This window comes from Cynocephalus volans, chromosome 11 (assembly GCF_027409185.1).
Source record: "Cynocephalus volans isolate mCynVol1 chromosome 11, mCynVol1.pri, whole genome shotgun sequence".
Classification (NCBI taxonomy): Eukaryota; Metazoa; Chordata; class Mammalia; order Dermoptera; family Cynocephalidae; genus Cynocephalus; species Cynocephalus volans.
Genome location: NC_084470.1, coordinates 55,824,723 through 55,835,477, shown reverse-complemented (window position 1 = coordinate 55,835,477; position 10,755 = coordinate 55,824,723).

Sequence of the window (10,755 nt, the reverse complement as noted above, 5' to 3'; positions counted from 1 at the left end):
TCAGCCAGGTGATCGAGATTAACAACAGCAGTAAGTCGTGTCGATAGTTTGTACCCTTGATAAGATGTGATGAAAATGTCTTTTTACCTCTGCCATCTTCCTCCCTGAATCCCATAACCCCAGTCTAACCGTGAGACAAAACATCGGACCAAGTCCATTTGAGGGGCTTCCTCCAATCTACTCCTCAAAACTGTCATGATCATCAAAAACAAGGAAAGACTGAGAAACCGACACAGCTAAGAGGAGCTTAAGGAGACATGATGACTAAACGCAATGTGGTATCCCGGATGGGATCCTGGAAAATAAAATGGACACTTTGAAACTAAGGTGAAAAACTAAGGCAGTCAGGGCTGGCCGGTTAGTTGGTCAGAGCACAGCCCGATAACACGAAGGTTATACGTGACCCGCACAGGCCAGCCGCCAAAAGAAAAAAGAAAAGAAAAAGAAAAGGAAGGCGATCCGAAGACAGACTTTAGGTAATAATAACATGTTAATGTTGGTTTATTAGTTGTAACAAATGTGCCATACTAACGTAAGATGGAATGTTAGAGGAAACCATGGTGGGGCCTGGGGGGCTCTATGAGAATTCTCTGCACTATCTGCTCAATTTTTCTGTAAATCTAAAACTGTTCTAAAAAATAAAGTCTATTAATAAAAAGGAAGGGAGGAAGGAAGGAAAGAATCCAAAGAGACAATTATTTGCCCTGCGGGGAAAAGAAGAACTGATAGTACAGCTTGAATATAACTGAAAATCACCCGTTTTGATGCAGACCTTCTGTGGTTTGGGTAAATCAAGTCCCTGTAGAAAACTAAACCAGAGGGTTGTAATTAACATGACATGTTTTTGTTATTGTTTTTGTTTGGTTGGGGTTTTTTGCAGCTGGCCTATACGGGGATCTGAACCCTTGACCTGAGTGTTACAATACTGCACTCTAACCAACTGAGCTAACCAGCCAGCTGTCATGATCACGTTTTTTGATCCCAAAATCCATTCAGGTGGCCTGAAAATGGGAATGTTTTAAATCAGGACTCCTGCAGAAAACCTAAGATGGATGATTAGATGTATTTATTACTTAAGTGGAAAAAAACCCCGAAAGGCCACTGACATAGCAGTAGAAGATTTCAACTTGGCTAAGAACAGCTACAAAAATGTGATAAGAATGAGAAAAATCAAACAAACATTTTAAGGAAAGGGGATTGGTTTGCGTTTTCAAATATTTATTCTAACTAGGCTTTGTTTCTGGTAAATGCTTAATAAATATATATTGATTGACTATTGATTTCATTCTGACAACAAATATTTTTGAAATACTGTATAAGCACTGAGCTAAGTTCTGTGGGGAGGTCGCCCAGATAAACAAAATGGGATTCTTGCCAGCCATGTAACCAGAAACTGTATTTCATCGATTCTAAGATGCACATTTTAAAAACTTTTAGTATCTCTGAAATTGGGGTGCATCTTACAGTCAGGCAGTTCTGACACAGTCATGCCTGTGAATTTTCACACTTGGTGGTAACTGTTCATATTGGCATGACCTTCAACTTAATTATGTGTATGGTTGGTTCTACATAGATGAAGCTTAATTACCATTTAAAATACTAAAATATTACCAAAAAGATTATAATATTGAGGCAGAATAGGGCTACAATCGATAGAATCGGACTAAACTGACTCCATTTTCCCTGCAGAGGACACTTTTATTTTTCCACTCCTCAGTCATGAGACTCCCAGGGCACATGATTACCCCATGTCACATCCTGATAAAATAAATTGAGATAAGAGGGGAACAGATATTCACTGAGTTGCAAAACCCCTCCGCAAGGTTTGTTACAACATAACTGTTAGATTTGATTAAAATTTATTATCATTATCTACCCATTCTTTCTTTTCCTGTAATTGTAAAAATTAAATTACAGTTTAAGCTTAAGACCCCTTTAGGAGTTCCCACACGTGCACAAAGCTTCAAGGTGACCACTACAGTGACCCTCCTGGGGTAATGATAATGAACACCACCACCAACTTGGACCTACTGAGCAGGCACAAGGACCAAAGCCCTGACTGTGCGTGCCCCATGGAGAACAGAAGGGACAACCTCCAGACACGCAGAATGATCATGCTGCCCTGCACCCCTTAACGCTTTGCCCTATGAAGGACCTTAAGCAGCTCCCTTTGGGGGGCTAATTTCTCTGTAGCGACCCCCCCCCCTTATGCATAGGTCTATCTTCTCTTTTAATAAAGCATTGCTTGCTGGGTGCATTGTTCATTTCTATGACTTTGGGACCCAAGAGCCTAATTCAGTAACGATATGATTCAGTATGGAAACAAAAAGTTGGTGGGAGTGCAGAAAGGCATGGAAATGGGGCTGTGGGGCATACAGTTAACAGCAGTGTAGCAAATATTTGTCAACAGAGGAGTAGGTACAATACTCTATTTTCTTGCAAAGCTACAACCAAGTGCTTACAAGGCTTAGGGAAGAATGCTGAAGAAATAGAATCAGAATAAGCTGTTTTGTCACTGAGAAGCGTACAAAAGGAGAGCAGACCACACACCAAGCAACTCAGGGGAGGGCAGAGGAAACTGCTGAACCTGCTGGGAGAGATGAAGGAAAGTCAAAGTTGTGCCACAGAAGCTGGTGTGACCCATGCCCTGCTGCATGGCTGCCGTCAACACATCAAACATCCCGAGTCAGGGGCTTCCTGCCAACCTTGCCTTGACTCCTAGCAGATGTGATTCAATTGGGAAAAAAGTAAAATTATGAGTTTAGTCAAAAAAGAAAATGTTAACTCAACCTTGGTATTCTTCAGCTTGTCTCAAAATTATACTGACCGTGTAAAAAAGCATTGTGTCATAGATTAATTCACAGAGTTTTTTCTTTCTTAATTGTGCATAAAATAATAGTGTTTCTTGCCATGGTGGTATCTCTGATTTGCTGAAATATACTATGTGTAGTGAAGGTGGAAAATGAACTGTCTTCACTTAGGAAAGCAGTTTGATAAGGTAAGTCCTGAGGGAACCTAAAGGTGTTATTAAAACGAAAGCAACATATTGAGCATGAACCGCTGCTGACTTCACAAAAAAGAGATACCAGGTGCCTCCTGACTGAAGTCCACAACGCCACCCGTGAAGTGGTCCTGCCAAGAAAATCAAACAGGAATGGGGTCAGGCCTCTAGATCCACATACCAGTTTATAGGAAATGCAGAGGGCAGGGAACATGTAAATGACATCAGGCTACAGGGAACAGCAGAAGACAAATGACCAGGTTTCCTCAACAAATAAATTTCAAAGAAAAAGAGGGAAAAGATTCCTCCCTATATAGATTTTATTTTATAGATTAAAATAGATTTGCAGATATATCATGAACTTAGTGATTTACATCCAAAGAATAAAGTATGGAAAGGCGAAAAATAATAACTTTACCATGGAGAAACCTGGCAGACATCACCTTACCAAGTGACAGAGGTGGGCATCAGTAGTGTGGTCGTGAGAATACCATGTACTCCTGATACACTTGGAGAGAAGGGCACACCACCTCTGTGGAATTCTTCCTGAAGATTCTTAACCCTGTCTGATCATGAGAAAAATAGTACACAATCCCACATTGAGGGAAAATTCTAAAAAATACCTGACCAGTACTCCTCAAAATTGTCAAGATCATGAAAAACAAGGAAAGACTGAGAAACTGTCACAGATGGGAAGAGCAAAGGAGACGGGACAACTAAATGCAGCGTGTTATTTTGGATGGGAATCTTGGAACAGAAAAAGGACATTAGTAGAAAAAGTGGTGAAACCCAGATAGAGTCTGAAGTTGGTTAATAGGAAAGTGCTGATGTTATCTTCTCAGTTCTGACAAATGTAAACATGGTATATAAGATGTTAATATTATAAATACCCAGGTAAAGAGTACATGGGAATTCTCTCTACTATCTTTGCAATTTTTCTGTAAATATAAAAGTATTCCAAAATTAACTATTTTAAAAAAGACATACCAATTGTGATATTGGGTCCTGATTCAAACAATGAAAATATTTTTAAAGTGATATTGATGAGACAATTGAAAATTTGAACACTGACTAGATATTTTATCTTATTAAGGAATCTTCATTCATTTGTAGGTGTGATGATAGCATTTAGGTTATGCATTTTTAAAAGAGTACATATGGGGTTCCTCAAAAAATTAAACAAGGAATTACCACATGATCCAGCAATTCCACTCTGAGTATATACACAAAAGAAATGAAAACAGGATCTCAGAAAGATATTTGCACATCCATGTTCACAGCAGCATTGTTCACAATAACCAAAAGATAGAAACAATCCAAAGGTCCATCGACAGATGAATGGATAAATAAATTGTGGTGTGTGTATACACACACACACACGCACATGTACAATGGAATATTATTACTCAGCCTTGAAAAGGAAGGAAATTCTGACACATGCTACAACGTGGATGAACTTTGAAGACATGATGCTGAGTGAAATAAGCCAATCACAGAAAGGCAAATACTGTGTGATTCCACTTACTTGAGGTACTTAGAGTAGTCAAAGTCGGAGACAGAAAGTAGAGTGGTGGCTCCCAGGGGTTGGGAGGATGCAGGAGTGTGGATTCATTCATAGGTACAGAGTTTTAGTTTGGGAAGATGAAGTGCTAGAGATGGAAGGTGGTGGTTACACCAGCAACGTGTATGTGCATAATGTCACTGAACCGTACACTTAAAAATGGTTAAAATGGCGAATTTTATGTTATACATATTCTATCACAATTAAAAATAAAAGAGTTCCGGTCTTTAAGAGATACATACTGAAATGTATTACGGATGAAATCTCTGAGACTTGTTCCAGAATAAACCAGGAGGTGGGAAAAGTGGAGGGGGGTGAGGATAAGCCAGGATCAGCCATGAGCTGGCAACTTTTGAAGCTGGATGATGGGTACACGGGAGTTCAAATCCTATTTTCTCTATTTTTGTGTATGTTTAAAGTTTTATGTAAGAAAAAAAAAATCACAATGACAAAGGAGATGAGTCGAGTCTCAGTTTCCCTGCTGTCCCTGACTCAAGTAGCTCATGTGCTGGCCGGGCTGGGAAGACAAACATGCCCATCACCATGCCACAAGTGCCATGGCAGGTGAAGGAGGGACAGAGTCCACGTGTACATGTGAGAGAGCAGAGAAGTCTTCCCAGAGAAGCGCATTTGAGCTGCACAAGGATAGGGATTGGATTCTTTGCCCATGGAGTAAATGTGGGCTGGGAGGACACTCCAGGCAAAGGCGGTGACCACTGGCTTTGGCATTGCTTGGTTAACCCTGCCTTTGCCCATCCCAGCTACCCTCAATTTATCTGATGGGACTGATTAGCTCTCCCAGCTTCTGAACCAGTCTTGGCCAAGGAGGCAGGAAGTTTCAATCTTTTTCCATCCCCTTCCTCACTCTAAGCCATCTTCCTGTCTCCAGCCTCCACACTGGTGTGACCAAGAGGAGGGTCTTTGGCCATTCTGGGGAGAAAAGTTTCAGCGGAGTGTTGGGGGTGGAAGCCAAGCAGCAAAGGGCTGAGTGGCAGAGGGGGGTGGCAGGGTGGGAAGAGGAGGGAGGGACACAATGATGCTGGCCAGCCCAATGCCCTGGCAGAGTCAGGACCAAGAGTTTTTAGGAAGGAAAGCTCATGGACTACTGGCTTTTTCTCTGAAGGTCACCTGCTATATGATCTGACTGTGTCACTTACCCTCTCTGGGCCTGCATCCATTGGGAAGGTGACAAGCAGATTAGCTCCAAGGCTTCCAGCTCAACAGTTATATGACTTGATTCTCCCTCAAGGGGGAAGAAAAATCCCTGAAAGCACTATAAAAGCTGTTTTTCCTCCCAAACTCCAAGGAAAAACATAGAAAAGAAAGAAGGAAGGCTGGCAGGTGGGGGCCTGACGTGGGTATGGGTCATATCCGAGGGTGGTGCGGTCTCCAGGGAGGGGCAGGGTAAGGCTTTCTCTCCCCTGTGGGCAGGTGACATACAGACAGCCAGTCGCACAACCTTAAGAAGGGAGTAGAGACAGCTCTTTCTCCAGCTCTACTTTTCCTCTCTTTTTGCCCCCTAGCATTTTACCTTGACCTCTCAGATTGTGCAATTTGGGGAGGTGATGGAGCGTGGATCACAGACTTCAGGTCACTGTAGGGTGACCTCAGAAGGTGCTTGGCCGCCTACTGCTGAGTTCCTGAGTCATGCAGAACAGAGTCCGCGGCGGCATGACTAGCTGCTCCCGAGGATTTTCTCTATTTGTCTTACTCATCCTAAGACTGAAATTCTACCATGTGGTTACCCCTTGGGCAAATTACTTGGCAAAGTAAGTCATTTCCAAGAAACATCTACCTCACCCCGACCATGGCAAACTCCTCTGTTTCAGGGCTCACAGAGAAGCCTCTGCCCAAACTGTAACTGGGCAGTTTTCTCTCTCGAACAGTACTTGGCATTTGCAGTGACACTAAGAGCTATTTGTGCATTGGAAGAATCTCAAATTTGTTAACTTGTTTAATTATCTGGAAAGCAGTGTCTCAGAGAAGCTGCCAGATTCAGACAGATGTTCCTTCTACCCTCTGTTCAAACCAGATAAAGTCCTGGCCCACCAGACTCTGGCCAGTCCCACAAGGCCAGAGTCACTGCCAGACACCTGGCATGGGCCACAATGGCTTCATTCCAGAAGCCAGGAGCCCTACCTCTTTTTAAAATGAATTGTATGTTCATCTTTTCAGGGTCACAAGTTTCAAAGGGCTCCCCAGGCTCAGCAGGCCTGGTTAGCAGGGCAATCCATGGGTTCTCAGCTAGATGAATTCATTCATTCCCCGCTCTTTGTTGAGCACTAATTATGTACCAAGCACCGTTTTCAGCACTGAGAACCTCAAGACAAGTAAAACAGAGACAACTTTCAGACTTGGGGAGTTGACACTCTCAGGTTTAAATGAGATCTTGAAGAAGTTCATTTCTTTCTAGAGTTCTCCCCTCCTTCTCCATGGCTTCCATCCCACCAAACCAATACCTACCCCTTTCATGCCAACCCCCAGGGCAAAGACAATTTTGGCTAACTTGACTGTGCATGCACTACGTGCCAAGCATGTGCCAGATGTGTTATGTATATTATCTCATTAATCTTCACAACCTATGAAGGATACTCTCTCACAGCCCCAGTTCCTGGATGAGGAAACTCAGGCATATATAGGTGAGAGGAGTTGCACAAGCCTGCAAGCTGCAGAGCCTGTATTTGAGTCCAGAACGACTAACTGCAGAATGCACCTTCACAGTCACTGAGCCATTTCATCTTGCCTGTTTAGTTCAAGTTCCTTTTTGCACTAAACCACTTGGGTCTGTTCTCCCTCACATATTCCACAACACCAGAAACATCTCCTATGTTTGCGTTGGGATGAGGTTCAGTTACAAGTGATTGGAGGCTTAAACTAGAGAAATTTATTCCTCTCAGTAAAAAATCCAGTGGGTATCCAGGCTGGCAGGTCACTCCATGGCTCAGGCTCCTTCTCTGCAGTTGCTCCGTGGTGTGTGGCTCAGCTGCATCTGCAGAGCACAGATATGCTGGGCAGGGGGAGTGTGCGTGTCTCAGCCAAACACCACGGTTATTTGAGGATCTCATGACTAAAAGCAATGACTCCATTTGATTTTACTCCACCTGTCTGTTCCCTTGGATGGCTACAGAATTTGGGGTCCTCACCCTAATGGGTGGCCATACATTTTACAGCTTGACTCTATCTGGATTCTGGGCTCTCCAAGCCTGGTGCATATCACCCTGGGAGTTCCTTGCCTCTCCCTGTGCTTCCTGTGTCCAGAGGCAAATATACCACAAAGCAAAGAAAACTCAGACATCACTGTGACGGCCCCGTCTGAGGGCATGTGCTTCCCTGGTCATATGTCTTTGTAAAATTTGTAAAGGTACATACTTTAACTGCAAAAGATATTCTCTCCCCATCTCCTCTCCATCATATGTCCCTTTATGCAACATAAGCATTGAATGACTGTGGGCATTTGGGGATCTGGGTAAAGGGATGTTGAATTGGAGATACATTTATTTGAGGTTTGATGGGATGTATTTACATAATTCACAGTCATGGTTATATATAGTTGTCATTGCTTGTCCCCACATTGTATAATGGCTTCCAGGAATACTTCCACCCACTACACTGACTCACAGGGAGCCAGGCCAGAGGTGATACCACATTATGAACCTGCCCTACAGTGTCCAACACCACAAGTGTGTGGATAGTGGAAGAGGAGGAATAAAGTTTGGAATGTATAGAGCCAAAAGTAGCTAGTCTCTGGAAGATTCTGCCTATTATCAAAACTATAGGATCTTAAGCAGAACATTTATTTCTCTTCACGCCTTATCAAAAACGAAGGGTTTTTTTTTCCTGTTAGAAATAAATTGATAATGCAGTATATACAATTATAAATGCACCGTACTATTTTAATTTTTATACTTAATAGGAATCACACAAATAGAATTTGTAGGAATTCCTGTATTTGTAGGGCAAAAAACTGGTTCCATGTACAGTGAGTATTTCTGGGTGTGAATTCATGTTTCATGCATTCCAACAAATCAGACTGCATCTTAACTTATTTGAAGCATCTTGCAGTGACCTGAAGAAATGAATGATACAGAACGGTGCCAGAAAGTTAACAGTAAAGATATTATGTTATTTTTCTGGATTTTGTGACACTCGTGATATTTTTCAATTTTTCAAGTTTATAATTTGATGCAATTTCTTTCCTCTATTTGCTTGTTTTGTTTTTGGCAGCTGGCTGGTACAGGGAATTTCTTTCCTCTTTCTAGACAATTACTTTTCTGATTTTCTGTTTGTAACTTTGTATTCTTTTTGTTAAGGGGATTAAGTTCAGCCCCACAAACCTGTATCCCCTCTCCCTGGGTTGCATGCATTTTTTTTTTTTCAATGAAACATATCTTCCAGTATTTTCCTGAGAAAAAGTGTGCGGGATATTTTTGTTTTTTGTTTTGGGGGGCTTTTGTGGTTTTTTATTTTTAAGATCTTGGAGGTAGGAAAAAGTGCCTTTTTTCTACTTATCGATTAATTGGTAGTTTGGCAGGACATAGAATTCTAAATTAGAAGTTATTTTCTTTCAGAACTTTGAAGGCATTGCTTCATTGTCTTCCAGCTTCCAGTGCTGCTCTTGAGAAATCCAAAACCATTTTGATTTTTATTCTTTTGTGTGAGACCCATTTCTTGCCTCTGGAAGGCATAAAATCTTCTCCTTGTTCACAGGTTTTTGAAATTTTACCACAATGCACCTTGATGTGAACCTGTATTATCCATTGTGCAGAACACTCCATGAGTCTTTAAATCTGGATTTTGTTTGTCCTACCATTGTATCTTAGAAGTAGGTGATTTATATTGATTTCACAGATGGGACTTTGAATTTTGAACTTTTGAGTTCCAACAGCTCAAGAGTTTGGGGATGAAATGAATGTATTTGCATGTGAAAAGACATGAGTCTGGGGAGACCAGGGGCAGAATGTAGTGGATTGAATTATGTCCCCCAAAACTCATGGGAACTTGAATTGTGTCTCCCAAGTTTTATGTATTAGAAACTTAGCCCCCACTGTGACTGTTAAGAGGGTAGGAAATCCTATTATGGTAATTGAAAGGTGGACCCTTGAAGAGGTGATTGCAGTAGTGAATGGATTAAAAATGGTGGTCAGGGGTGTGGTTCTGGGGGCTTTAAAAGAAGATGAGAGTCTGTGTTGCTTTCTCTACCTGCTCTCTCTGCTTCCACCATCTTGCAATGTGAGACCTCTGGGTCACTGTTGCCACCACCAGATGGACTTTGGACTTCCCAGCCTCAGAAACTGTAAGCAACAAATTTCATTTTTCTTTATAAATCACCCAGTTCCAAGTATTTTGTTACAAGCAACGGAAATAAACTAATACAGAAAATTGATACCAGAAGTGTCTTTAAATCTGGAAATTCATGTCATTGAAGCCCAGAAAATTTCTTGAGGTTTTTTTGGTTGGTTTGTTTTTGTGGCTGGCCAGTATACGGATCTGAACCCTTGACCTTGGTGTTACAAGGCTGAGCTCTAACCAACTGAGCCAACCAGCCAGCCCATGAATTAAATCATTAATAATGTCTTCTCATCTCTTTCTAGAAAACCCACTATTCAGATATTAGATCTCCTAAATTGGACCCCCAGTTTTCTTAACTTTTCTCTCCTATTTTTTTTCTTTTTTAATTGAAAAAATAATCAATTAAACATATTTGTGGGATATGGAGTTGAATATCAATACGTGTGTACAATGTGTGTCTCTCTCTTTTTTATCTCTTTGCTTTTTGCTTCACTTTCTGTGAGCTCTTCCAATCCTTCTATTTATTTTTATACCTACTATAATTTTTTTTTAAATTACCAAGAATGCTTTTGTGCTTCCCCAAATATTCTTTTTTTCATAACATCCTGTTCCTGCTTTATAGATAGAATGTCATCTGCTACCTCTCTAAGCAAGTTAGTGATTGTTTTGTTTTGCTTTCTTTTGTTTTCTTCTCCTTGTCCAGTGTCTTTCTTCCAGGTTGCTTTTTTCTGTTTGGTTAGTTGGTTGGCTTTGACTCCACTATTTTAGAAGCTTTCCTCAGATGTCTTGAAATCCTGACTGGTCATACCTAGAGTGAGAGATTGAGATGAGTTGGAGCCTCATGGTAGGGAGCTGGTTTGGTTAGCATGTTGATGGGGATATCATGGGGTTAGCATGTCAGTGT